General features: G+C 46.4%; 1 protein-coding gene and 1 long non-coding RNA gene across 3 annotated transcripts in view; one reads left to right on the top strand and one right to left on the bottom strand.

The window, feature by feature from the left end:
- LOC142312223 (gastrula zinc finger protein XlCGF66.1-like) overlaps positions 1-27138 on the top strand; it is a 54984-nt gene that overhangs the window by 18188 nt on the left and 9658 nt on the right. The gene's annotated exons all lie outside the window — the stretch shown is intronic.
- Positions 7371-10651, bottom strand: LOC142312228 (uncharacterized). The gene is made up of 3 exons (XR_012754343.1): positions 10607-10651; positions 10088-10154; positions 7371-8978 (listed from the first exon to the last, which is right to left on the bottom strand). It is a non-coding gene; the product is annotated as an uncharacterized LOC142312228 (long non-coding RNA).

The raw sequence follows: 27138 nt of genomic DNA on the forward strand, positions 1-27138 counted from the left end.
GCTGCGACTGCGGTGTGGATTTTTTTGTCCGGGACTACCGCGCCGACCGTGCCTGTTTGTCGGCCGCGGTTTTTACTTTAGTCCCCGGCTTTTGCGGCCTAGTGTGTTAAACTCCCGCCCCTGAGCCTGCCAGTCAGGGAGAAAGGCGGGACGGTCGGTATGATGCCGACAGTGAGGGCTGGAGCACACTTCGCTGTCCTCCGCCCCCCTCACTGATCACTATGGGCCACCAGGTTCCCGCACTTTTGCGGTTCCGCCCACGGCTCTCTCCTCCCCTCAGAACGCCGGCAGCCATTGTTATAATTCTGCCGGTGGAGGATCTCAGAATCTGCTACAGCACTGCTCTGGGAGAGGGGGATCCTATCCGGTCGCCATGCTCTGGGACCGGGCTCCATCCGCAGCCCCTGGGGGAGTCTGACGGACAGGAGACTGGACAGCATCAGGGACAGAGCCCTGCATCATAAGGTACTCTGTGTCCCCTGAGGGACGGTGCATGCAGCATCTGTGTTACAAATGCCGCAGCGGTTGCTGAGTGGTTTGTGAGACTGGGACTACCGCGCCGACCGCGCCATGTTTGCCGGCCGCGTTTTTAAATTTAGTCCCCTGCTCTTGCGGCCTAGTACCATATACTCCCGTTTTCGGGCCTGCCAGTCAGGGGTAACGACGGGACGGCCGACTGGACGTCGGCAGGGAGGGCTGGAGCATACGTTGGTATCCTCCTTCCCCCTCACTGAGCACTGGGGGGCACCAGTTTTCAAGTGCTGACCCCCCTTGGTGCCGCAGTGTATATATATATATATATATATGTTTATTTATATGATATATGATCTCACTGTTCGGCAGCATTATTTGCCTTTGGCTGTATACCCTCACTGATTACTCTGCGGACGACATGCTGTTGTCTGCTTTTAAAGAGTAAGGGTGCCAAGGTACTGGCTTAGTTACAACCTGTACCTCTTATGCGGCTATATTACAGGCCCTCATTGTGTACAATGCTTGGCCCAGAGGGCGCTCACTCAGCCGGAGCCTCCGGCACTGGTGGGACCCTCGGCCAGGTGGTACCGCCGGTTTCCACTGCACAGATGACAGGGACAGAGTTTGCATGTTGAAATCAGCAAATCTCTGAGTAGCTTTCACATCCCAGGACTCAGTCTATGGACAGAGGGTCTGCTAGGATACTGGAAGCCTTGCAGTCCAGACCGATAACACAGGGCCAGGGAGCTGTGAGTTTCATCGCTCCCGGGTCCCTCTGGGTCGGTACAACAAGGGGCTCCTGGGGTAACACCCAGATCCCACGGTGAGAACTCCGTCACGGACCGCGGCCTTTGTTAGGCTAAGCGGGCCCGCTGGGACCTTCCCCGACTTCATCAGGAGTGCGTGTTTCTATCACTCTAACTCCAGAGGGGCCGTCCTAAAGCACAGAACTTTACGGACAAACGCTTACTAAGCGCCTTATTGACGCGCGTTACCCTTTTCCCCCCTGACGTTGTTAAGGGTTGGGCTCAGTGTCACAGGGTGGATTCTCCAGGCCCTTGGCTGGCGGCTAGATCCGTAGTATTAGTGAACGAATGCCACTGACAGGCAAATAAAACTTATGATGAAATCCATCTATGAAGCCATAGTCGCATCTTTTGCTTCAGCCTTCGCAGCCGTGAGGGCACTCCAAGCTACCTCAACTTCTCTGGCTGAGATTATTGCGGTTGCACATACTCTGCCCCGCAGGTTGTGTTCTTCACTTCTCAGGCGTAGGTTTCTTCGTTCTACGCCATGAACGCCGTTCCTGGACTCTGCGAGCCGTACAGCGGTGGCATCCACCAATTCGGTGGCAGTCTGCAGGGCCATGTGGCTACGTGAACGGAAGGCAGGCTCTGCTTCCAAGATGTTCTTAACAGGTTTGCCATTTTCTGGCGACCGTTTGTTTGGCGAGCAATTGGATGAAGTTACTAGACAGTCCAAGGGAAAGGTCTCGTCCTTGCCCCAGTCCAAAGGTTTCGGTCTTTTCGGTCCTCAGCAAGTTACTTTCCTCCACGTCCAACAGGTCAGAGGAGGGCTGGAGGAACTCTTCTGCATGGCGGTCTAAGTCACAAGGCGGCTTCCTCATGACTTCGGCCTCACCAAGACCGCGTCCTCGGTCGGTGGCAGGCTCTCCCGCTTTTGCGACGCCTGGTGGCCACATGTCCAAGACCGATGGGTGAGAGACATTCTGTCTCACGGGTACAGGATAGAGCTCTGCTCTCGTCCTACGACTCGTTTTCTTCAAAACATCTCCGCCCCCCGAGCGAGCCGATGCATTTTTTCAGGCGGGGAACACTCTGAAGCCTCAATGTCACAAGGAGACTTCCTAGCATCAATTGACATCAAGGATACTTATCTCCATGTGCCGATCACACCCGAGCTTCAACGCTTCTGCGTTTCGCCATCAGGGACGAACACTTCAGTTCGTGGCACTGCCATTCGGCCTGGCGACAGCCCCACGGGTCTTCACCAAGGTCATGGCAGCAGTGGTGGCGATCCTACAAGGGCCACTCGGTGATCACTTACCTAGACGATCTTCTAGTCAAGACACCCTCCTGGGTGGCATGTCAACACAACCTGACCATTGCTCTGGAGACTCTCCAGGGGTTCGGGTGGATCATCAAATTTCCAAGGTTAAAACTGACACCGACCCAATCACTGACTTGCCTCGGGATGGAGTTTCATACTCTCTCAGCGATAGTGAAGCTTCCGCTGCATAGTCAGCGTTCACTACAGACAGGGGTGCAATCTCTCCTTCGGGCCCAGTCACCCCTTGAGGCGCATCATGCACTTTCTAACGAAGATGGTGGCAGCAAGGGAGGCAGTTCCCTTGCGCAGTTTCGTCTGCGTCCGATTCTATCGGACACCGCAAATGGGACAGGAGGTCGACGTCCCTAGACAAGAACGTCGCTCTTTCCCTTGCGGCAAAACCTCTCTTCAGTGGTGGCTTATTTCCACTTCCTGGGTGGAGGGAAAATCCTCCCGGCCCCCAGCTGAGGCTGTGGTCACGACGGACGCGAGTCTGTCAGGGTGGGGAGCGGTCTTCCTCCACCACTCGGCTCAGGGAACCTGGACTCCGACAGAGTCCTCCCTTCAGATCAATGTTCTGGAGATAAGGGCAGTGGATCTAGCCCTAAAGGTGTTCCAGCGGTGGCTGGAGGGCAGGCAGATCCGAATTCAGTCGGACAACGCCACGGCGGTTGCGTACATCAACCACTAGGGCGGCACACGCAGTCGCCAAGCCTTCCGAGCAGTTCGGCGGATTCGGCTGTGGGCGGAAGCCACAGCCTCCACCATCTCCGCAGTTCACATCCCGGGCGTAGAAAACGGGGAAGCAGATTTTCTCGGTCGCCAGGGCATGGACGCAGGGGAATGGTCTCTTCACCCGGACGTGTTTCTAGAGATCTGTTGCCGCTGGGGACTGCCGGACGTCGATCTAATGGCGTCTCGGCACAACAACAAAGTCCCGGCATTCATGGCTCGGTCCAAGGATCACAGAGCTCTGGCAGCAGACGCGCTAGTTCACGACTGGTCGCAGTTTCGACTGCCTTATGTTTTTTCCTCCTCTGGCATTACTGCCCAGAGTGTTACGCAAGATCAGGTCAGACTGTCGCCGCGCCATCCTCGTCGCTCCAGACTGGCCGAGGTGATCGTGGTACCCGGATCTGTGGCACTTCACGGTGGGTCAACCGTGGACACTCCCAGACCGACCAGACTTGCTGCCTCAAGGTCCATATTTCCTTCTGAATTCTGCGGCTCTAAACCTGACTGTGTGGCAATTGAGTTCTGACTCCTAGCGTCATCAGGGATATCTCCAGATGTCATTGCCACCATGAGACAGGCCAGGAAACCAACGTCCGCCAAGATCTATCACAGAACTTGGAGGATTGTCTTATCCTGGTGTTCTGATCAGGGTTTTACTCCCTGGCCGTTTGCCTTGCCCTCTTTTCATTCTTTCCTTCAATCTGGAATAGACAAGGGCTTGTCTCTCGGCTCTCTCAAGGGACAAGTATCGGCGCTTTCCGGTCCCACCTTACAAGCGTCCGTTAACACCCTCGGATCTTAACAGGGTGCTGACGACTCTTCAGAAGCCACTTTTCGAGCCGATGCGGGATCTCTCTATCTCGCCTTTCGCAAAGGGTGGCCTTCCTAGTGGCAGTCACATCACTCAGAAGAGTGTCTCAGCCAGCAGCGCTGTCATGCAAAGCCCCCCTTCCTGGTGTTTCACCAGGATAGGGTGGTTCTACGTCCGGTCCCGGACTTTCTCCCTAAGGTATCCCCGTTTCATCTCAATCAGGATATCGTCTTACCCTCTTTGGGTCCGCATCCAGTTTCCAGTTCACCAAGGTGAAAAGGATTTGCATTTATTAGATCTGGTGAGAGCACTCCGGCTCTACATTTCTCGCACGGCGCCCCTGCGCCGGTCTGATGCGCTCTTGTCCTTATCGCGGGCCAGATTAAGAAATTTCAGGTTTTCAAGTCAACCTTGGCTCGGTGGATCAAGGATCCGATTCTTGAAGCCTATCGTTCTTTTAGGCGTCTGATTCCTGCAGGGCTGAAGGCCCATTCTACCAGAGCCGTCGGTATCCTAGGCATTGCGACACCAGGCTACGGCTCGGCAAGTGTGTCAGGCGGCTACCTGGTCGAGTCTGCACACTTTCACGAAACACTATCAGGTGCATGCCTATGATTCGGCAGATGCCAGCCTAGGTAGGCGACTCCTTCAGGCGGCAGTTGCCCACCTGTAAGAGGGGGCCGTTTTTTCGGCTCTTTTTATCGAGGTATTCTTTTACCCACCCAGGGATTGCTTTTGGACATCCCAATTGTCTGGGTCTCCCAATGGAGCGACAAAGAAGAAGGGAATTTTGTTTACTTACCGTAAATTCCTTTTCTTCTAGCTCCTATTGGGAGACCCAGCACCCGCCCCTGTTCCCTTCGGGCTGTTGTTCTTTGTGTTCACATGTTGTTCATGTTGAATTGTTCTTTTGGTTCATGGTTTTCAGTTCTCCGAACATCCTTCGGATTGAATTTACCTTAGACCAATTTATAAGTTTCCTCCTTCCTGCTTTTGCACCAAAACTGAGGAGCCCGTGATGCACGGGAGGGTGTATAGCAGAGGGGAGGGGTTACACTTTTTAAAGTGTAATACTTTGTGTGGCCTCCGGAGGCAGAAGCTATACACCCAATTGTCTGGGTCTCCCAATAGGAGCTAGAAGAAAAGGAATTTACGGTAAGTAAACAAAATTCCCTTCTTTTTTGTATTTTATCTCAGATAAAGGATTGTTTTGGTGTTTATTTCTTTTCACTTACAGTATTAGTAATAGGAGTGTCTCATAGATGCCTTCCATTACTAATCTAGGGCTTAGTGGCAGCTGCGAGCTGTCACTAACCCCTTATATTACCACGATTACCACTGCACCAGAGCAGTGGGGATGAGCGGTGTAAAGTGCCTGGATTGTCGTATCTAATGGATGCGACAATTCTGGACGGCTGCAGGCTATTTTTAGGCTGGCACGAGCCCAATAATCATTGGTCTCCCCAGCCCGAGAATACCAGACCCCAGATTTCGGCTTCATTATGACTGGTTATTAAAATGGGAGGGGGGTGCACGCTGTTTTTTAATTATTTAATAAAATTTTTTAAAAAACCTGCATTGGGTCCTTCTGATTTTAATACACAGCCAAGCTAAGCACACAGCTGGGGGCTGCAGCTAGTAACCGTATTCTTTATCGGTGCTGGGTATCACAATATGTGGGGAACCTATGCCAATTTATTTTTACACCACTATAGAATGCAGACAGCGTGTATGATTCCAAGCAATCACACACGCTGTCACACAGGGTCGGGGTGCATTCTGATTGCAACCAATCACAGATACCGGGACCGATCGGCATGGAAGCAGTGAATATGTATGAAAGTAATGAGCGACCCTGGAATTAATGTTACAGTCGCGCAGGAGACTCAGTAAGTACAGTATAACGCTCCTGCTTTATTCCCTATTTTCTTTCTATTTTTTTTTTTTTTTAATTATCTGGTGGCCAAATCCGAATAGTAACACTACTAGTTACCTGAGAAATCCATGTTTGGGATCGGTGCACGGACACTATGTATCTGGTTCGGATTCCAAATTTTACAGACCAGGTTCGCCCATCACTATCCAGGACGGTTGCGACATGTCAATTTATATTTTGTTCATTCATAGTTGTAGCAGCCAGAACTGTTCATTTCCATGTTTTGTTCACTATATGATTTTTTGTGGGACAAGAGTCGATTTGCCAAACACATCTGTAAGGCCGAGTTCACATGCAGCGTAAATGCTACAGTTTTTCTGCTACTTTTTATCTGTATATTTTCTGCAGGTGTCCGCACCAAAGTACCAAATAACAATCTTCTCAGGTTTTTGTAATTTTACTGCATTTATTTATGTTGTTTTTTGCATTATTTGATGTTTTTGGTTCAGATTTGAAGAAGCGTTTTTAATAAAATAGAAAACCTTTGATTCTGTACTTAAAAAAGTAAGTGTATTTTATACATGCGTCGTTTACACTTTCTTTTTACTGACTCTCGATAGAAGTCTGTAATGAAAAAAAAAAATTTAAACTGAACAATTCAAAGTGGTCACAAGTTTTCATGAAATTGCATCCACTTTGCTTAGACTGTAAAACGCAGCATATTTTCTATACAAAACAGCGGATATCGTTCCCATACTACCATCCCCCCACACATGGCATAATGTTCCCAAACGACCGCCACCCCAACACACAGTAATATTCCCAGAGTACCGCCACCCCCCAACACACAGTATAATGTTCCCACAGTACCGCCATTCCCCAACACACAGTATAATGTTCCCACAGTACAGCCATCCCCCCATAAACAGTATAATGTTCCCACAGTACCGCCATACCCCCACACACACACTATAATGTTCCCACAGTATTTCTGTCCCCCAGACACAGTATAATATTCCCACAGTGACGCCATCCCAACAGATATAGTATAATGTTCCCTCAGTACCGCCATCCTCACACACAGTATAATGTTCCCAGAGTACCGCCACCCCCCAACACACAGTATAATGTTCCCACAGTACCGCCACTCCCCAACACACAGTATAATGTTCCCACAGTACCGCCATCCCCCCCACAAACAGTATAATCCCACAGTACCGCCATCCCCCCACACGCACTATAATATTCCCACAGTATCTCCGTCTCCCAGACACAGTATAATGTTCAAAACAACAACCTTAGCACCATAATGTTCAGGTATGAAGTGAGAAACATATGAATTACAACCTTTTGAAAAGTACAAAACTTTATTAATACACTTTCATAAATATAAAAAACAGGAAAAGAACCCACAAAGTGGAGTGCATCATACCCATTTGTTAGCCCTCAAAATACATGAATAAATTCATAGGTATATATCACTATAAACAGCCATTATTGGTTGACAACGGAGGCAGTGTATGTTTATTTATTTATTTATGGGACACCTATACACCCAATCATCTCATTACAGACACAACCGTCGTGCCAACCAAAAAGTGACCACCACTTCATGCATATACAAGTATAATTAAATGCAGTTGCTGTCACAGATATTAATACTCTCCTATCCATACTCCATTCAATGCAACATGTCCCATGGTAAAATACCAAGCCTTATACATGAATAAACAGCTCTCAATATACACTGCTTCAATTAAATAATAAAATAATATAGGGGCTGCAGCATCCACCCACCAGTGACAGCCAGTATTGATATATCCACCGTGTTTGTAAAAACGAGCAATTCACGGTGGGACTGATTTTCACCTTACTGGGAGGACGGTGCAGCCCTCCAATAATAGCCACCATCCAGCAGGCAGCTGAAAGCAGACAGTAAGGCAGCATGGACTGGAGATCTAAATAAATGAGTAATAGCTGGCAACAATAATGCATATACACAATGCTCTGCATAAGCGGGGCATCATATTAGGTAGTACAAAATAGAGACAATATACCTTAGGAGAGGGTCACTTGGGCGAGCGCTCCACCACCCCTGACGCCGTTTCGCCTCGCTTCTTCAAAAGGGGCGTGTCAGGGTGGGGATATGTCTAGGTATTTAAAACATGGAGCAGCCAATAGGAAAGGCGTTTAGGACGAGCCTCCTTAAATGCCCCATCACATGACGCCGGTGACGTCGGCGCAAGGGGTGGTCACCACCTACCTTTCTAAAATGAACTTCCTTAGATGCGCACGCTGGGACGCAGCGTGACACGCTTTGGCCCATATATGGCGCGCACCAGGAAGTACAAGGAGCGGAGAGCGGCGCATGCGCACCACCAGCGGACTGGGACTTAGTACAAATACATTTGCAAATAAGGCACTTTTACTGCACAGCTGGACAGGAGTCTATATGTTAGTATGCATGTATATATATATGCAATTATACATCCTCAATCTTCCATACAAATAGCGTTTATAGAATTTTTAAAAAATTATTTAAACATATAATGCATTGCAGCATGTACACATTATATTAATATGCACATATCACCATGCCATCATTGCCCAATGCAAATAATTCATAGATTTTTAACCAGTAGACCATATATTTTAATATAATTATAAAATAGGGGAAAATTACATTAGTTATCCTCCAATATACTATCCCGCTGACAACACTATCTTGCAATGGAGAAAACCGCTACTTGTTAGGAAATATGACAAAAACATACAAACAGATATAATACAGTAGGAAGTATAACAAAAAAGAAAAATAACAAAAAAGAAAACACCCCCATGGTAGTCCTGAATATGGCCCTATCAGGGATTGATGTTGAAAATACATCCGAACAAATCCGGATAATTGTTTCTTCTCCACCGCATTCATCCTGTATCAGACTGGATCCTGATGTTCACAAATAATTATGAACATGGTCCCACACAAACGCCCGTTGGACAGCTCATCTAGGACTAAATAAAAAACAATTGTTAAAATCACAAAACAACCTAAACTAAAACCATACCCACCCATAAAAGAAAACCCTGTTATTTGACAAAGGGAGACTCAATATTAGGGTACCTCCCAAAACTATCCTGGTTATAAAAAGAACCTGGTTATAAAAAAGAACCAAAACCTTCATGCTCATTCAAGCCCTGTGGAGCCAAAGATCCCAATCTGTAGATCCATCTACACTCTAATCTAGCCAGGGCCTGGCCAAGATCCCCTCCCCTGGGCCCAAGATGAATCTGGTCTATGACACGGAACTTCAAACCTCTTGGATTACAATCATGGTACTTTTTGAAATGCCTCAGTATCGTTTTTAAATAAATCCTCTATTGTACGGGCATTTCTAATGTCCTTGAGGTGTTCCAGAGCTCGAACTTTGAACTCCCGTGTCGTAAGGCCAACATATATCTTGGCACAGGGGCATTCAGCCTGGTATATTACACCACTCGATGAGCAGTTAAGTGTCTTCCAAATACCAAACTTACGTGTACCATCATGATTTCTAAAGAATTTGGTCTTAATGCAGTTTCCGCAGGCCTTACAAAGGCCACACAGAAAAAAGCCATTCAATGGATTGGAGATCTCTTTACTTTTAGTTTTTTGACGGGCCTCATAGTGATTGTGGACAAGGATATCCCGCAAATTGCGGGAACGTTTTGCCATCATTGATGGTTTTGAAGAGATATAGTTGTTTAGAATTGGATCTGTTTGCAAAATGCTCCAATAAGAAAAACAAAAGGAGCGCACCCACATATTAATATAATTAGGGTATCAAGGGGGTGCTATCTGGTGCGGTAAATTATGATGAGAAAAAGGAGAAGAAGGCAACCGCACATGAATCAAATGCACACCGATAGTATAAAATATATAATTTGCCTTTATTGTATATCAATATTTAAAACCATTTAAAACCAGAGATACAAAAGTGAACATGCAAACAAGAGGTGAGGTCGGTTCACCCTGGGCAACTAATAAAAATAACAACATTACATAGGATATGGTAAAGATAAATACATAAATAACCAAAATTTAGATGCTGTAAATGATGCCAAATAGAAATGCTGAAATGTACCCAATGTTTGATCTGGACCCACACAAGCAGCAACAACGTCTCTTAGATGAACGTCTGTAACATATCCCTATAAGATATACAGTCATAAAAAGGGAAAGGGTTACCTACAAATGCATTGGATATAACGATTATATAAAAGGACAATCACAGGACATAAGAATAAGTTCCTGATCTTAAATATCCTAAGCATGTACATAAACCATGGACGTTTGAGCACATATCCATTAACAATACAGAACCTCCCAGGGGGTTTGTTAATAGTGCATGCTGCAGCTAAAGTCTAATGCACAGGGAGAAAAAAAAAAAAAAGGCCGGTTAAACCGATGAGTGCATGTGATCTGATAGTCAGGAGAGACCAGACCAGTAATGGGGAGTCAAACATGAATATAAAGCGGCAATATACCCAGGGTTAGCAGGCCAACGCGTGTCGCCGCCTGAGCGGCTTCCTCTGGGCAAGTGCAGAGGTATACAACAGAGCGGCATATAAGTATGCTTGGTAATTAACAAGAGTACACAAACCTGTGAGAGTCAGAGTGTATTGTTTGAGCAGCACCGTGTTAACACATGCATGGTGGGATACTACGGTGAGGTGGAGCAGACAAAAAGGCTTACATAGCAAAGCGTTACAAAAGGAGAACTGCCATCTGATGCTGCAGTGGTTAGAGTAGATCTAAAACACACTATATATGCAGTGAGAAGTGTTTTAAGAATCCACACCAGCACAAATCCACATCGGTAAGCCATAGATAAGAAGACATGTGTAAATACAATATGTCAGTTTGGTGTTTTTATCAAAGGTACAAAACTGGGCATTTTATTGACACACATGCATACATGTGCATGTATCCGCGCATTTGTACAGGTGCACAGACACATACCTACGTACACACATATCTACACACACGCGCACAATAGTCGCGTGTGTATGATCATGTGTGCACATATACATAAGCCCGGGCTCCATTCATACCTACAGAGAGATGTACCTGAATAATTATATATATACACATATAGGCACAGCCTAGAATAAAGGCACCATATTTCATATCATAACCCACATTTGGCGTTTGTATAATGACATTACCCTATAGATCTCATTCCCAAAACTAACATGTAGGGGTTTGGAAATACGGTTATCCCAAGAGGTAGTATGTCCATTTCTATAGGGTATCAGGGCGGATCACAGAGAAAGTCCCAAAACCATTGTAAAAGTGATGATGAAAAAATATATTATTCTCGATGTTCCATGCTGATCCGCATTGGGAATGAAGAGTAGACAAGTAGCTCCACCTTGACCTCAGACATATGGATATTTCAGATACAGGCGACGGTCCCAATCAACTGTCATGAAGTCGAAATATGTTACAGGAGCCATATAGATACTGCAAGAAAAAAGGAAGGAATAAAGAAAAAATGTATATATAAAATAGGACCCCGAATCAGCCCAAAAAGCCGGTGAAGAGTAGCTCCTCGTTCAGTCCCATGGGCGTTACTGAGTGTAGATTGTAGATCCAACGGGACTCATTTTGCAGTAACCACTTTGAACAAGAACCCCCTCTGGCATTGCCAAAGAATTTTTGCAAGCCAGTGACCCTCGTGCCACGTGGATTGCCATGATGTTTGGACAAAAAATGCGAGGCCACAGAAGTCAAAGTTTTACCTTTACGGATATCAGAAGCCGCCAGGTTGATTGTAGAAAAGTGCTTCTGGATACGTTTGCGGAGCTCTTGAGTAGTTTGTCCGACGTAGACCTTTTCGCAGGGACAGACAATGCAATAAATTACATTCCTGGATTTGCAGTTTATGTAGGTCCTAAGATGATGGTCGGTCGAATCCTGTGGGTTACGAAATGTGTCACGTGTCGCATGCATATATTCACATATATTGCATTCCCTACATGGGAAAGAGCCCCTTAAAGTAATGCCCCGTTGCAGCTTGGTAGAGGGTCTGGTAAAATGGCTACGAGTCAGTAGATCTCTCAAGTTGGGGGCCCGGCGGGCCGTTAAGAGAGGATATGGAGCCACCACCATAGAGGTCTGTGAGTCAGAGGTGAGGATAGGCCAATGTGTCTGTAAAATATCCCTTACCTTGTGCCAGCTGTTGTTGTAGTTGGTAATAAATCGAATATGTTTTTCCTGAATTTTTGGTTTGGCCTGGATCAAAGACACCTGGGTTTCCTTTTTCGCTCTCTGGTGAGCACGTGCGATGATCTTGCGTGGATATCCACGCTCCATGAACCTGTATGTAAGTCCACAAGCTTGTTGGTCAAAGTCCGCCATCTCGCTACAATTGCGTCTCACTCGCAAAAATTGTCCCATAGGAATACCTGTCTTGATGTGCTGGGGGTGGAAGCTTGAAAAATGAAGGAGACTGTTGGTTGCCATCGTCTTTCGGAATAGGGACGAAGATAAACCTTGATCCTTGATGGAGATGACCAAGTCCAAGAAGGTAACCGCTACAGGCGAGATAGTATGGGAGAGGAAGATATTCAAATTATTTTGATTCAATTCCATGATAAACGCCAAGCATTCTTCCTCTGTACCCTCCCACACAAAGAAAATGTCGTCAATGTAACGGTACCAATGTAGCACCTGTTTTTGAAAAGCCCAAGATTGCGAAACGACCGTGGCCTCCCACCACCCCAAAAAAAGGTTGGCAAAAGATGGCGCGCAGCGTACGCCCATGGCGACTCCGGAGACTTGTTTGTAAAAAGTCCGGTCAAACAAAAAATAATTATGTTTGAGGACAAAGTCCAGGAGGTCAGCCAACAGGGAGTCATGCATACGATCTGAGCCACATTGTTGGTCCAAAAAATACAGGACAGCTCTCATACCCTCATCGTGTCCAATGTTGGTATAAAGGGATTCTACATCACAGGTGACCAAGAGGACACGAGGTCTCAGGGCCACCTGTCTGCACAGCTGCACACAATGGGATGTATCCCGTATATATGATGGTAAGCTTGAGACCAAGGGCTGGAGAAAGAAGTCCACATATGTCCCAACCTTTTCGCACAAACCGCCGATGCTTGCCACAATAGGGCGACCAGGAGGTCTCTCCACGGACTTGTGCACCTTGGGTAACATATAAAAGGTTGGAACCACTGGGTCAGTAACCCACATATATTCTTTTTCCTTTACAGAAATAATGCCAAGATGACAGGCGGAGTGCAAGAGATGGTATAACTTGGACGTGAATGCAGAAGTGGGGTCCGACGGTAGTTTGACATAGAAGGTGGTATTATTGAGTTGTCTATGGGCCTCATCTATGTACATAGATGTAGGCCATAGAACAACATTCCCTCCCTTGTCGGCTTCCTTAATAATGAAATCCGTGCTGTTTTTCAATTTCTGGATAGCTTGTTTTTCAGCCGCCGTGATGTTAGAGACTACAGGTGACTTGGATGGAAGATTGACAATATCAGCTTTGACCAGTTCGAAAAAGATTTTAATAGCTGGCACAAGTGAAAGAGAAGGTGTAGCGGTAGATCTATTTCGGTATGGAAACCGTCTCCTACCTTGTGCCTCGGTGTTTTCTTCCAAAAGATCTAGAAGGTCCTGGAACGTTTGGCGGTCCTCTGGTACAGGTCCATCAATAATCTGGGGTTTGTTATGGATCACCTGGAAAGTCATATTGCGGCAAAAAAGATATAAATCTTTAATCAAAGAAAAATGATCCAGCTGACAAGTTGGAGAAAATGTGAGACCCCTTTCAAGGACCGATATTTCATGGGGTGAAAGCTCATACTGAGAGAGATTAATGATATGAAGGGAATCGCCTACCTGGGCAGTGTTACCTGTAACCACAGTGTCATCACCATTGATCAGAAACGGTGTTTGGCGTTTCTGAACGGAGGTTTGCGATTCCCGTGTTTGGCCCTTCTGGCCGGATTTATTCTTGTGGCCCCCTCGTCTGGTCCTACGTCTGGGTCGCTGCTTGTGGACAAAAAATTGCTTGAGCTGTTGCCAGATATGGTAGTGGAGCCAGCCTGGATGATATTTGGGACTCTGCTGGATCTGATCCCTCTCTGGTTGCCTCTATGACGCCATTTAAAGGCTACTCGATTGTCAAAGTCAGTTTTATCTCTTTGGTATTTGCTACATTTTTTATCAATGATGTCTTTTTCATATCTGTCCAATTGTTCCTTGAGTTTTGCTTGAAATATGCCAACCTGTGCCTGATCCTCCAGCCTATTAAGTTTCGTTTCCAGGTCTTTGATGTTGGTCTTCGTAGTGGCTAGCAGGGTCCTATCGTGCTCCAGGAACATATTGATCAATATACTGGAGCATTTGAGAAGACCCTGCTCCCAGGTATCCTTGAAGGCCAGTGAAGGTTCCCAAGCTGGAAATATATTAACCCGAAGCCCCCGAGGAACAATCCCAGCCCCGAGGTATTCCTCAAGGCTGCGGATGTTCCACCATAACCGTATCCCGGTTTTGTGGGCAGATGTAAGGTCTGTGGTCAACAGGGAAAATTCATCAGAGACTGGGAGAGCTGCTCCATGTGAGAAGATACTGGCTGAACAGGCCTGCCAGGTGGCCTCTCTAGAATCCCAATCCATAATGCGTGAGTCCTGGTGCCCTGCTCGTGACAGAAGAAAAAACTCACAGTCAGATGTGTACAGTAACAATACACAGTGTAAACTCAGCAATTATATATATTAATGCTGAGACAAAACCTGTGTCAAATAGCACAGTGTGCTGCTCCAAAGAAAGTGCCTACCACACCAAAGAGATGGGGGGAGGCATATAGCAGCATCAATAAGAAAAACAAAAGGAGCGCACCCACATATTAATATAATTAGGGTATCAAGGGGGTGCTATCTGGTGCGGTAAATTATGATGAGAAAAAGGAGAAGAAGGCAACCGCACATGAATCAAATGCACACCGATAGTATGAAATATATAATTTGCCTTTATTGTATATCAATATTTAAAACCATTTAAAACCAGAGATACAAAAGTGAACATGCAAACAAGAGGTGAGGTCGGTTCACCCTGGGCAACTAATAAAAATAACAACATTACATAGGATATGGTAAAGATAAATACATAAATAACCAAAATTTAGATGCTGTAAATGATGCCAAATAGAAATGCTGAAATGTACCCAATGTTTGATCTGGACCCACACAAGCAGCAACAACGTCTCTTAGATGAACGTCTGTAACATATCCCTATAAGATATACAGTCATAAAAAGGGAAAGGGTTACCTACAAATGCATTGGATATAACGATTATATAAAAGGACAATCACAGGACATAAGAATAAGTTCCTGATCTTAAATATCCTAAGCATGTACATAAACCATGGACGTTTGAGCACATATCCATTAACAATACAGAACCTCCCAGGGGGTTTGTTAATAGTGCATGCTGCAGCTAAAGTCTAATGCACAGGGAGAAAAAAAAAAAAAAAAAAAGGGCCGGTTAAACCGATGAGTGCATGTGATCTGATAGTCAGGAGAGACCAGACCAGTAATGGGGAGTCCTCTTGGTCACCTGTGATGTAGAATCCCTTTATACCAACATTGGACACGATGAGGGTATGAGAGCTGTCCTGTATTTTTTGGACCAACAATGTGGCTCAGATCGTATGCATGACTCCCTGTTGGCTGACCTCCTGGACTTTGTCCTCAAACATAATTATTTTTTGTTTGACCGGACTTTTTACAAACAAGTCTCCGGAGTCGCCATGGGCGTACGCTGCGCGCCATCTTTTGCCAACCTTTTTTTGGGGTGGTGGGAGGCCACGGTCGTTTCGCAATCTTGGGCTTTTCAAAAACAGGTGCTACATTGGTACCGTTACATTGACGACATTTTCTTTGTGTGGGAGGGTACAGAGGAAGAATGCTTGGCGTTTATCATGGAATTGAATCAAAATAATTTGAATATCTTCCTCTCCCATACTATCTCGCCTGTAGCGGTTACCTTCTTGGACTTGGTCATCTCCATCAAGGATCAAGGTTTATCTACGTCCCTATTCCGAAAGACGACGGCAACCAACAGTCTCCTTCATTTTTCAAGCTTCCACCCCCAGCACATCAAGACAGGTATTCCTATGGGACAATTTTTGCGAGTGAGACGCAATTGTAGCGAGATGGCGGACTTTGACCAACAAGCTTGTGGACTTACATACAGGTTCATGGAGCGTGGATATCCACGCAAGATCATCGCACGTGCTCACCAGAGAGCGAAAAAGGAAACCCAGGTGTCTTTGATCCAGGCCAAACCAAAAATTCAGGAAAAACATATTCGATTTATTACCAACTACAACAACAGCTGGCACAAGGTAAGGGATATTTTACAGACACATTGGCCTATCCTCACCTCTGACTCACAGACCTCTATGGTGGTGGCTCCATATCCTCTCTTAACGGCCCGCCGGGCCCCCAACTTGAGAGATCTACTGACTCGTAGCCATTTTACCAGACCCTCTACCAAGCTGCAACGGGGCATTACTTTAAGGGGCTCTTTCCCATGTGGGGAATGCAATATATGTGAATATATGCATGCGACACGTGACACATTTCGTAACCCACAGGATTCGACCGACCATCATCTTAGGACCTACATAAACTGCAAATCCAGGAATGTAATTTATTGCATTGTCTGTCCCTGCGAAAAGGTCTACGTCGGACAAACTACTCAAGAGCTCCGCAAACGTATCCAGAAGCACTTTTCTACAATCAACCTGGCGGCTTCTGATATCCGTAAAGGTAAAACTTTGACTTCTGTGGCCTCGCATTTTTTGTCCAAACATCATGGCAATCCACGTGGCACGAGGGTCACTGGCTTGCAAAAATTCTTTGGCAATGCCAGAGGGGGTTCAACAAAAATGAACTAAATATCAAACTCGCCTCTAAATATGGCAGACGCTTGGAATTTCTTGACCTTCAAATTGAGGTATTGGATGACGGTTTCATACAAACTAATATGCATCGTAAGCCGACTGCAACAAATTCTTTGTTGCATGCCACCTCCTCCCACTTGCCTCTCTAATACATGGGATTCCTATAGGACAATTTCTAAGGGCTAAAAGGATATGTTCCAGTGATATGAATTTTGAGTCTCAAGCAAGGGACATTACCCGAAGATTCATCGAACGGGGATATAGTAAGAGGAGTGTCAAAAATGGCTATAAACGTGCAAGGGATAGCAATAGAAATGATCTCCTCTACACCCCCACAGACAGATCCAAGACAGGGCATGATGTGACGAGAGTAATAACAACGTATAACTCACAGTTGAGGAATTGAAAGGGAACCTGTCATCAGAAATTTGGCTTTCAACCTAAATGTTTCCCCCTCTGCAGCTCGTGGGCTGCATTCTAGTAAGGTTTCTATACTTTTTGTGCCCCCTTTTAAACCAAAATAAATACTTTATAAAACTGTACCTTTCGGTTTGAAAATCTTGTAAATCGTCCATGGGGGCGGGCCGTGTGGCGTCCGTTGGTGTATCTTACGCCGTCCCCCATGCTTCAAATCATCCCTTATGACGCCGCCCACTACACCCGAGGTCCCGTGCACGCCGGGACACCTAGTGACGTGGTCGCAAGCACGAGAGTATGGGCGGCGCTGTGATTGCATCGCAAGTGCCCGCCCATACTCTCGTGGGCGCGCTTTCCCCACTGTACGTCGCTCAGATCCTCCGCTTCTCCTGTAGTGGCCTGCTCCGCCCCTCCCATCTATTTCCTGCTGCAGGGTACGATGGGAAGGAGGTGACGTCGGGCCGGTGCAGAAGGCTGGAGGCAGTGGGGAAAGGGCGTATGGGCGGGCACTTGCGATGCAATCACAGCGCCGCCCATAACCTCGTGCCTGCGACCACGTCACCAGGTGTCCCGGCGTGCACGGGACCTCGGGCGCAGTGGGCGGCGTCCTGAGGGATGATTTGAAGCATGGGGGACGGCGTAAGATACAGCAACGGACGCCACACGGCCCGCCCCCATGGACGATTTACAAGATTTTCAAACCGAAAGTTACAGTTTTATAAAGTATTTATTTTGGTTTAAAAGGGGGCACAAAAAGTATAGAAACCTTGCTAGAATGCAGCCAACGAGCTGTAGAGGGGGAAACATTTAGATTGAAAGCTAAATTTCTGATGACAGGTTCCCTTTAAAGGCCATTTTAGAGAAGCATTGAAGCATTTTGCAAACAGATCCAATTCTAAACAACTATATCTCTTCAAAACCATCAATGGTGGCAAAACGTTCCCGCAATTTGCGGGATATCCTTGTCCACAGTCACTACGAGGCCCGTCAAAAAACTAAAAGTAAAGAGATCTCCAATCCATTGAATGACTTTTTTCCGTGCGGCCTCTGTAAGGCCTGCGGAAACTGCATTAAGACCAAATTCTTTAAAAATCATGATGGTACACGTAAGTTTGGTATTTGGAAGACACTTAACTGCTCATCGAGTGGTGTAATATACCAGGCTGAATGCCCCTGTGCCAAGATATATGTTGGCCTTATGACACGGGAGTTCAAAGTTCGAGCTCTGGAACAACTCAAGGACATTAGAAATGCCCATACAATAGAGGATTTATCCTTATTAAAAACGATAACGAGGCATTTCAAAAAGTACCATGATTGTAATCCAAGAGGTATGAAGTTCCGTGTCATAGACCAGATTCATCTTGGGCCCAGGGGAGGGGATCTTGGCCAGGCCCTGGCTAGATTAGAGTGTAGATGGATCTACAGATTGGGAGGTTTTGGTTCTTTTTTATAACCAGATTCTTTTTTATAACCAGGATAGTTTTGGGAGGTACCCTAATATTGAGTCTCCCTTTGTCAAATAACAGGGTTTTCTTTTATGGGTGGGTATGGTTTTAGTTTAGGTTGTTTTGTGATTTTTTTTTTTTTTTTATCATAAAGGTTTTTATTGAGTTTTCAGAAAAATACAAACTTCTCATACAACAACATCAAGAACAGGAGCATTGAGTAGCAAGAGGTGGAATAGCCTCGAGCCATTATCAGAATATCAATCTGGGACATTAAATACCCCTTACAACAACAACCTGAACATAGGAGCAGGGAGGGAGGGGGGAAAGAGAGGGGGTGGGGGAAGCAGCTCTACAAGACATTCTTAGGCATAATCAATTTATTTATGGTGTAGGTGTCGGTATCTGGGGGAGGGCCGTTGCATAAAGGGAAGTGGCCCACGGGTGCCATTGTTTAAGTCTCACCGTTCTCTTCTCTAGGTTGGGGGCCAAGTTGGTTTCGTATAGCCAGTGTAGGTTGATCCTCTCAATTAGATCTCTTTTTGTAGGGGGGCTCACCGACCTCCACTTGTATGCCACACAGTACCTGCCAGCTATGAGAATGTGAGAAATGATGTTTTTTAAAAGATCCGGGATCCCATCTAAGCCAATGTGTAGCACCGCTAAGGTTGGGTTTGGAGAAAGGCGGAGACTAGTAACCTCATGGATTAGATTGAACACCTCCTGCCAGAAGTTAGATAACTTAGGGCAAAACCACCACATATGACATAAGGTGCCCCTGTGGTTGCAGCCCCTCCAGCACAGTGGTGACACATGTGGGGAAAAAGAAGCCAGTTTAGTAGGGGAGTTGTACCACCTCAGATGAACCTTTTTTAATTGCTCTATATGATTGAGACAAGAAGAGAACTTGTGGATCCATTTTGAGGCCGCGAACCATTCTTGCGGCGGAAGCGGAGAAGCTAGATCTTTTTCCCATTTGAGCATATACGGCAATTGTTTGTCCGGTTGTGGGGAGTTTAGCATATTATGGATATATGAAAGGCCTTTGATTTTGCTATTTTGAAAGAATTTTTTAATTGAGGCGTGGTCAGCTGTCGTGGGAGCCGGGAGATGAGGAGCGGACTGAAGAAAGTGACGTATTTGAAAAAACTGGAATAGACTGTGTCGGGAAAGGTTAAATTTATCACACATTTCTGAGTACGGGAGTAGGACGCCTTCTCTATAGAGATCTGCTAGGGTGATTGGACCTCCACGTGTCCAGGCGGCAAGATTCAAGTTCGGAATGAAGGCTTCTAGCGATCTAAGGGGAATGCTGGGACCTAAAGCATGTGACACTGGCTTGCTCCACAAGGACCAAGCTTTCTTTAGAGCTGCTGTGGTGGGTAGAAGATCGCCGGGGGGCGAAGGGGTTAGGAGCAGGGAGTCTATGAATTGTTTAGGGGAGTGGACCTGTGCCCAGGTGTACTCAATCTGTAACCATCTTAAGTCTGAATCATTCCTCCACCAATCTCGAGCCGGTTCCAGGACAGCGGCTCTGTGGTATGTTAGAATATTAGGAATACCCATTCCTCCACCACTTAACGGGGCATGCATGCATCTCAGGGCTATTCTAGGTTTTTTCCCAGCCCATATAAATTTACTCATTAGCGAATGAATTTTGGTGAGATACCGTTGCGGAATTGTTAGGGGCAGGCACCGAAGTAAGTAGATAATTTTTGGAAGGCAGATCATTTTAAAGGTCTGCATTCTCGCCACCCAAGAGAGCGGGAGAAGAGAAAGGCGAGTAAGTTCTCTATCCAGTGAGGTGTGCAGGGTCAGCAGATTTTTCCGGATCACGGAGTGTAGCGGGGCCAGTATAATACCCAGGTAGGGGATACCCTCGTCTTCCCATTTGAAAGGGTAAAGATGAGAAAGAGTGGCTCTAGTTGAGGCGGCCTGGAAGAGCGGAAAAATTAAGGACTTGGTAATATTAAGCTTGTAATACGAGACTTGAGCGAAGGAGGACAGGATCTCCATTACGTGTTTTAGGGACACCTCTACATTAGTGCAGGATAAAATCACATCATCCGCATATAGACTAATCACATGGTTTGTACTCCCCACTCGAATCCCCGAGATCCGAGGGCATTCACGGATAGTCTGCGCCAGAGGCTCTATAGCAAGGGCATAGATGATAGGGGAGAGCGGACACCCCTGGCGTGTCCCATTGGATAATTCAAAACTCCGAGATATAAATCCGGATGCCAGAACTTTGGCGTTAGGGTTAGAGTATAGTGCCATTATGGCGGTAAGTATGGGGCCTTCAAATCCAAACTTGGCCAGTACAGATTTCAGATATCCCCAGTGCACCCTGTCAAACGCCTTCTCTGCGTCCAAGGACAGGAATACACTGGGGATTTTCCTCCCCTCAGCCACCGCAATCAGGTCCAGCATACGTCTCGTCCCATCTTTCGCCTGCCTCCCCGCCACAAACCCCACTTGATCCGGGGAAATCAGTGATGGAAGGACTTTATGTATTCTAGCTGAGATTATTTTGGCGTACAATTTTAAGTCGCAGTTTAGGAGGGATATTGGCCTGAAGTTTCCTGGTGATGTAGGGGGTTTTCCTGGCTTTGGCAGGGTAGTTATAATGGCCTCTAGATTATTTGGTGAAATATCTGCTGTGGCTCGCCAAGAGGAGAAAAGTCTCAGGAGGAAAGGAGACAGGGTTTCAGTGAATTGCCTATAATAGGAGTTAGTGAGGCCGTCTGGGCCTGGAGCTGAATTTCTTTTGGCTGTGATCACCGCCTGGCGAACCTCTTCCAGGGAGAAAGGGGAATTTAGTTGCTCTAGATGTACTGTAGATAACCGAGGAAGATTAATATTGTTTAAGAAGGAATTAATTGCCGATTGGGTAGGCTTTGGGGCATTGGGGTCATTTTTAAGGTTGTAGAGAGACTGATAAAAATCAGCGAATGCATTGGCTATTTCCGTTGGGTTGCGTATTGTGGCATTAGAACCCGTCACGAGGTATTCAATTTTGTTTTGCATTTCTCGTTTTTTAACCCTCCTGGCTAGTAAGGCACCCGCCCTGTCACCCATCATATAGTACCGCTGTTTGAGGGATCTTAAATTTTTCTCATAGTCTACCATCAGCAATTGGCGGAGCTGTGTTCTTAGTTTCCTGAGTTCGTCAGATGTTGACATGTTTGGGGCAGATTTATTGTGGGCTTCTAAAAGCGCTATGTGGGACAGTAGAGCTTTGGAAGTTGCCTGACGCCTCCTTTTCTCCCTAGTGGCAATTTTGATGAATGACCCCCTAATAAAGGCCTTGTGTGCAGACCATAGCGTTTCCTCTGTCACCTCCTTGTTGTCATTAAATTTAAAAAACTCTGCGAGATCGGCCTGCAACTCCTCAGAGATTTGTCTACAGGCCAGGAGGGAGTCATTCATGCGCCACCGGGTAAAAACGGGCGTGCGGCTTTGCTCCTGGACTGTCAGGTATATGGGGGCATGGTCCGACCAAGCTATAACTCCAATTTTTGAATCTGAGCAATCCATAATAAGTGAGCTTTCAACCAGAAAGTAGTCCAATCTGCTGTATGAGGTGAACCGAGGTGAGAAGAATGTGTAGTCCCTCTCATTTGCATGTTGGTATCTCCATATATCATGGAGATGCCTTTCTGAAATTATTGTGCTCATTTCCTTCCTCTTTACAGCAGTATTGGAACAATCCAGAGTGCTGGACATTAACATGTTAAAATCCCCGCAGATTATTTGCTTACCCTCTGTAACGGATGAAAGCTTGGAAAGAAACCTCCGCAGAAAGCTGATCTGACCAGAGTTGGGGGCGTAAAGGGTTGCAATAGTATACTTAGATCCATTTATGGAGCAATTAATAATGGCGTATCTACCTTCAGGGTCTAAATGTTGGGAATGTAGTGTGAACGCAACAGTATTTTTTACACAAATGAATACTCCAGCCTTTTTTTTTTTCCCACAAGCCAGCAGTATGAAAGGAAATTTAGCATTATTTAACCTGTGCGAGTCCCCTTGGAGGAGATGAGACTCTTGACCACAAATCACGTCACATTTGGATTTAACCACTTCCCGCCAAAACATGGATCTCTTGGCCGGCGAGTTCAGGCCCCTAACATTTATAGACATACAGTTCAGTACCATTGTACATGAAAAAAAATCCCTTGCCTAGAGCTGCGGGGGGAGAAAGGAAGGTTAGGCAGGAAAGAGGTAACACTGACAACATTAACATCACTAACATTACTGATGTAGGGAGCATCAGTCCACATAGAAAAAAGCCCAAAAAGGGGGCCTGCGGTATGGTGGAAATGTACCGCCATGGGGGCTCAGGGTCCTGGTTGAACAGAACCAGCGGACCTTAAAAGTAGCAACTAAGTCTCAGCCGCGACTCAGAAATATCACATAACTCACGCGACGGACCAATCTTCATTCACTTTATCCCTTTGGGATGATCCTGTGGCTCTTGGAGATCTGGCCGGGAGATTTGCCATGTTCCATGAGGATAGGAGCTTTGCCAACTGTTGTGGGGAATGGCAGACGTGGGTGTTTCCTGCACGGAAAAGCAGGATCTTTACAGGGAAACCCCATCTATAGGATATAGCTTCATCCCTGAGAATTTTGGTATAAGGGGCAAATTCCCTCCTTTTTGCCAGGGTTCCTGCAGACAGATCCGGAAAAATGGACAGGTGCTGGAATTGCTCAGACAGAGGCAGCCTCCTTCTCAGGGCTCGCAGCAGGGCTTCTTTGGTCTTGTAAAAGTGCAGGCGAGCCAAAGTGTCCCGGGGGGCATCAGCACTGAGGGATTTAGGCTTAGGGACTCTGTGTATTCTGTCCACCAGGAAATCAGTTGCAGACAGGTCTGGGAGCAGCTCCTGCAGCAAGGAGCCTAGAAAGCTCTGCAGCCCCTTGTCTGGTATGGCCTCTGGAATTCCTCTAAATCTTATGTTGTTTCTGCGGGACCTGTCCTCTAAATCCAAGACCTTGGTATGGAGCTTTTGCACTTGTTCCTCCAGTGCTGCATTGGCATCAATGAGGCTATTGTGTGACTTTGTCAGCTCCTGCATTTTAGTTTCAATGTGTGCTGTGCGACTGCCTATGGCAGTGATATCTCCCCTCAGCTCAGCCACCATATCTTTCCAATCCTGCTGCAGTGATGAGCGGAGGGCACTGAGCAGTTTCTGCATGGTACCTTTGGTAAGTGGTATATCTGCAGCGTCTGTGTCCAAGTCTGGGCCTGCTGTGGATCCCCTCCTGGATGAGCGTGAGGAAGCTGTGGAGGAGGATGCTGCTGCCATTTTCCCTCTTCCCGTGCTGGAGAAGAAGTCTGTAACTTTCGCCGGGGACGGCTTCTTCTGGGACTTTCCCCTTGGCATGCCACGTTCCTGGGTACCTCCGCAGCACTTTCCCCCCGTGTGCAGAGAGATTGGTGCCACTGGTGAGCCTCAGTGAGCCGGTTAGGAGTCGAGGTGGCTGGAGCTCAGCAGCTAGGTGACCGGTGCCATTAGCAAGCAGGCCACGCCCCCCTTGTTTTGTGATTTTAACAATTGTTTTTTATTTAGTCCTAGATGAGCTGTCCAACGGGCGTTTGTGTGGGACCGTGTTCATAATTATTTGTTAACATCAGGATCCAGTCTGATACAGGATGAATGTGGTGGAGAAGAAACAATTATCCGGATTTGTTCGGATGTATTTTCAACATCTATCCCTGATAGGGCCATTTTCAGGACTGCCATGGGGGTGTTTTCTTTTTTGTTATTTTTCTTTTTTGTTATACTTCCAACTGTATTATATCTGTTTGTATGTTTTTGTCATATTTCCTAACAAGTAGCGGTTTTCTCCATTGCAAGATAGTGTTAAAATATATGGTCTACTGGTTAAAAATCTATGAATTATTTGTGTTGGGCAATGATGGCATGGTGATATGTGCATATTAATATAATGTGTACATGCTGCAATGCATTATATGTTTAAATAACTTTAAAAAATTCTATAAACGCTATTTGTATGGAAGATTGAGGATGTATAATTGCATATATATATACATGCATACCAACATATAGACTCCTGTAAAAGCTGTGCAGTAAAAGTGCCTTATTTGCAAATGTATTTGTACTAAGTCCCAGTCCGCTGGTGGTGCGCATGCGCTGCTCTCCGCTCCTTGTACTTCCTGGTGCGCGCCATATATGGGCCAAAGCGTGTCACGCTGCGTCCTAGTGCGCGCATCTAAGGAAGTTCATTTTACAAAGGTAGGCGGTGACCGCCCCATGCGCCGACGTCACCGGCGTCATGTGACCGGAGCGTTTAAGGAGGCTCGTCCTAAACGCCTTTCCTATTGGCTGCTCCATGTTTTAAATACCTAGACATCTCCCCACCCTGACACGCCCCTTTTGAAGAAGCGAGGCGAAACGGCGTCAGGGGTGGTGGAGCGCTCGCCCAAGTGACCCTCTCCTAAAGTATATTGTCTCTATTTTGTACTACCTAATATGATGTGCCGCTTATGCAGAGCATTGTGTATATGCATTATTGTTGCCAGCTATTACGCATTTATTTAGATCTCCAGTCCATGCTGCCTTAAGGGGGCTTTACACGCTGCGACATCGCTAATGCGGAGTCGTTGGGGTCACGGAATTTGTGACGCACATCCGGCCGCATTAGCGATGTTGCTGCGTGTGACACCGATGAGCGATTTTGCATCGTTGCAAAAACGTGCAAAATCGCTCATCGGTGACATGGGAGTCCATTCTCGATTATCGTTACTGCAGCAGTAACGATGTAGTTCGTCGCTCCTGCGGCAGCACACATCGCTATGTGTGACGCCGCAGGAACGAGGAACCTCTCCTTACCTGCCTCCCGGCCGCTATGAGGAAGGAAGGAGGTGGGCGGGATATTCCGGCCACTCATCTCCGCTTCTATTGGGCGGCCGCTCAGTGACGTCGCTGTGACGCCGCACGGACCGCCCCCTTAGAAAGGAGTCTGTTCGCCAGTCACAGCGACGTCGCCGGGCAGGTAAGTATGTGTGACGGGTCTGCGCGATGTTGTGCGGCACGGGCAGCGATTTGCCCGTGTCGCACAACAGATGGAGCGGGTACCCACGCTAGCGATATCGGGACCGATATTGCAGCATGTAAAGTAGCCTTTACTGTCTGCTTTCAGCTGCCTGCTGGATGGTGGCTATTATTGGAGGGCTGCACCGTCTTCCCAGTAAGGTGAAAATCAGTCCCACCGTAAATTGCTAGTCTTTTCAAACAGGGATATATCAATACTGGCTGTCACTGGTGGGTGGATGCTGCAGCCCCTATATTATTTTATTATTTAATTGAAGCAGTGTATAATGAGAGCTGTTTATTCATATATAAGGCTTGGTATTTTACCATGGGACATGTTGCATTGAATGGAGTATGGATAGGAGAGTATTAATATCTGTGACAGCAACTGCATTTAATTATACTTGTATATGCATGAAGTGGTGGTCACTTTTTGGTTGGCGCGACGATTGTCTCTGTAATGAGATGATTGGGTATATAGGTGTCCCATAAATAAATAAACAAACATTGCCTCCGTTGTCAACCAATAATGGCTGTTTATAGTGATATATACCTATGAATTTATTCATGTATTTTGAGGGCTAACAAATGGGTTTGATGCACTCCACTTTGTGGGTTCTTTTCCTGTTTTTTATATTTATGAAAGTGTATTAATAACGTTTTGTACATTTCAAAAGGTTGTAATTCATATGTTTCTCACTTCACACCTGAACATTATGGTGCTCAGGTTGTTGTTTTGATCAGTTTTTGAAGTGTGTGTTCACTCTGGACAATTGACATTAACAGTATAATTTTCCCCCAATACCGCCATCCCCACACACAGTATAATGTTCCCACAGTACCTCCATCCCCCTACACACAGTATATTCCCACAGTACCGCCATCCCCACCCCACACAGTATAATGTTCCCACAGTACCGCCATCCCCCACACACAGTATAATGATCCCACAGTAACACCATCCCAACACACAAAGCATAATGTTCCCACAGTACCGCCATCCCCCCACACACAGTATAATGTTCCCACAGTACCTCCATCCCCCTACACACAGTATAATGTTCTCACAGTACTGCCATCCCCCACACACAGTATAATGATCCCACAGTAACACCATCCCAACACACAAAGCATAATGTTCCCACAGTACCGCCATCCCCCCACACACAGTATAATGTTCCCACAGTACTGCCATCCCCCACACACAGTATAATGATCCCACAGTAACACCATCCCAACACACAAAGCATAATGTTCCCACAGTACCGCCAT

This window comes from Anomaloglossus baeobatrachus, chromosome 5 (assembly GCF_048569485.1).
Source record: "Anomaloglossus baeobatrachus isolate aAnoBae1 chromosome 5, aAnoBae1.hap1, whole genome shotgun sequence".
In the NCBI taxonomy this organism is placed as follows: Eukaryota; Metazoa; Chordata; class Amphibia; order Anura; family Aromobatidae; genus Anomaloglossus; species Anomaloglossus baeobatrachus.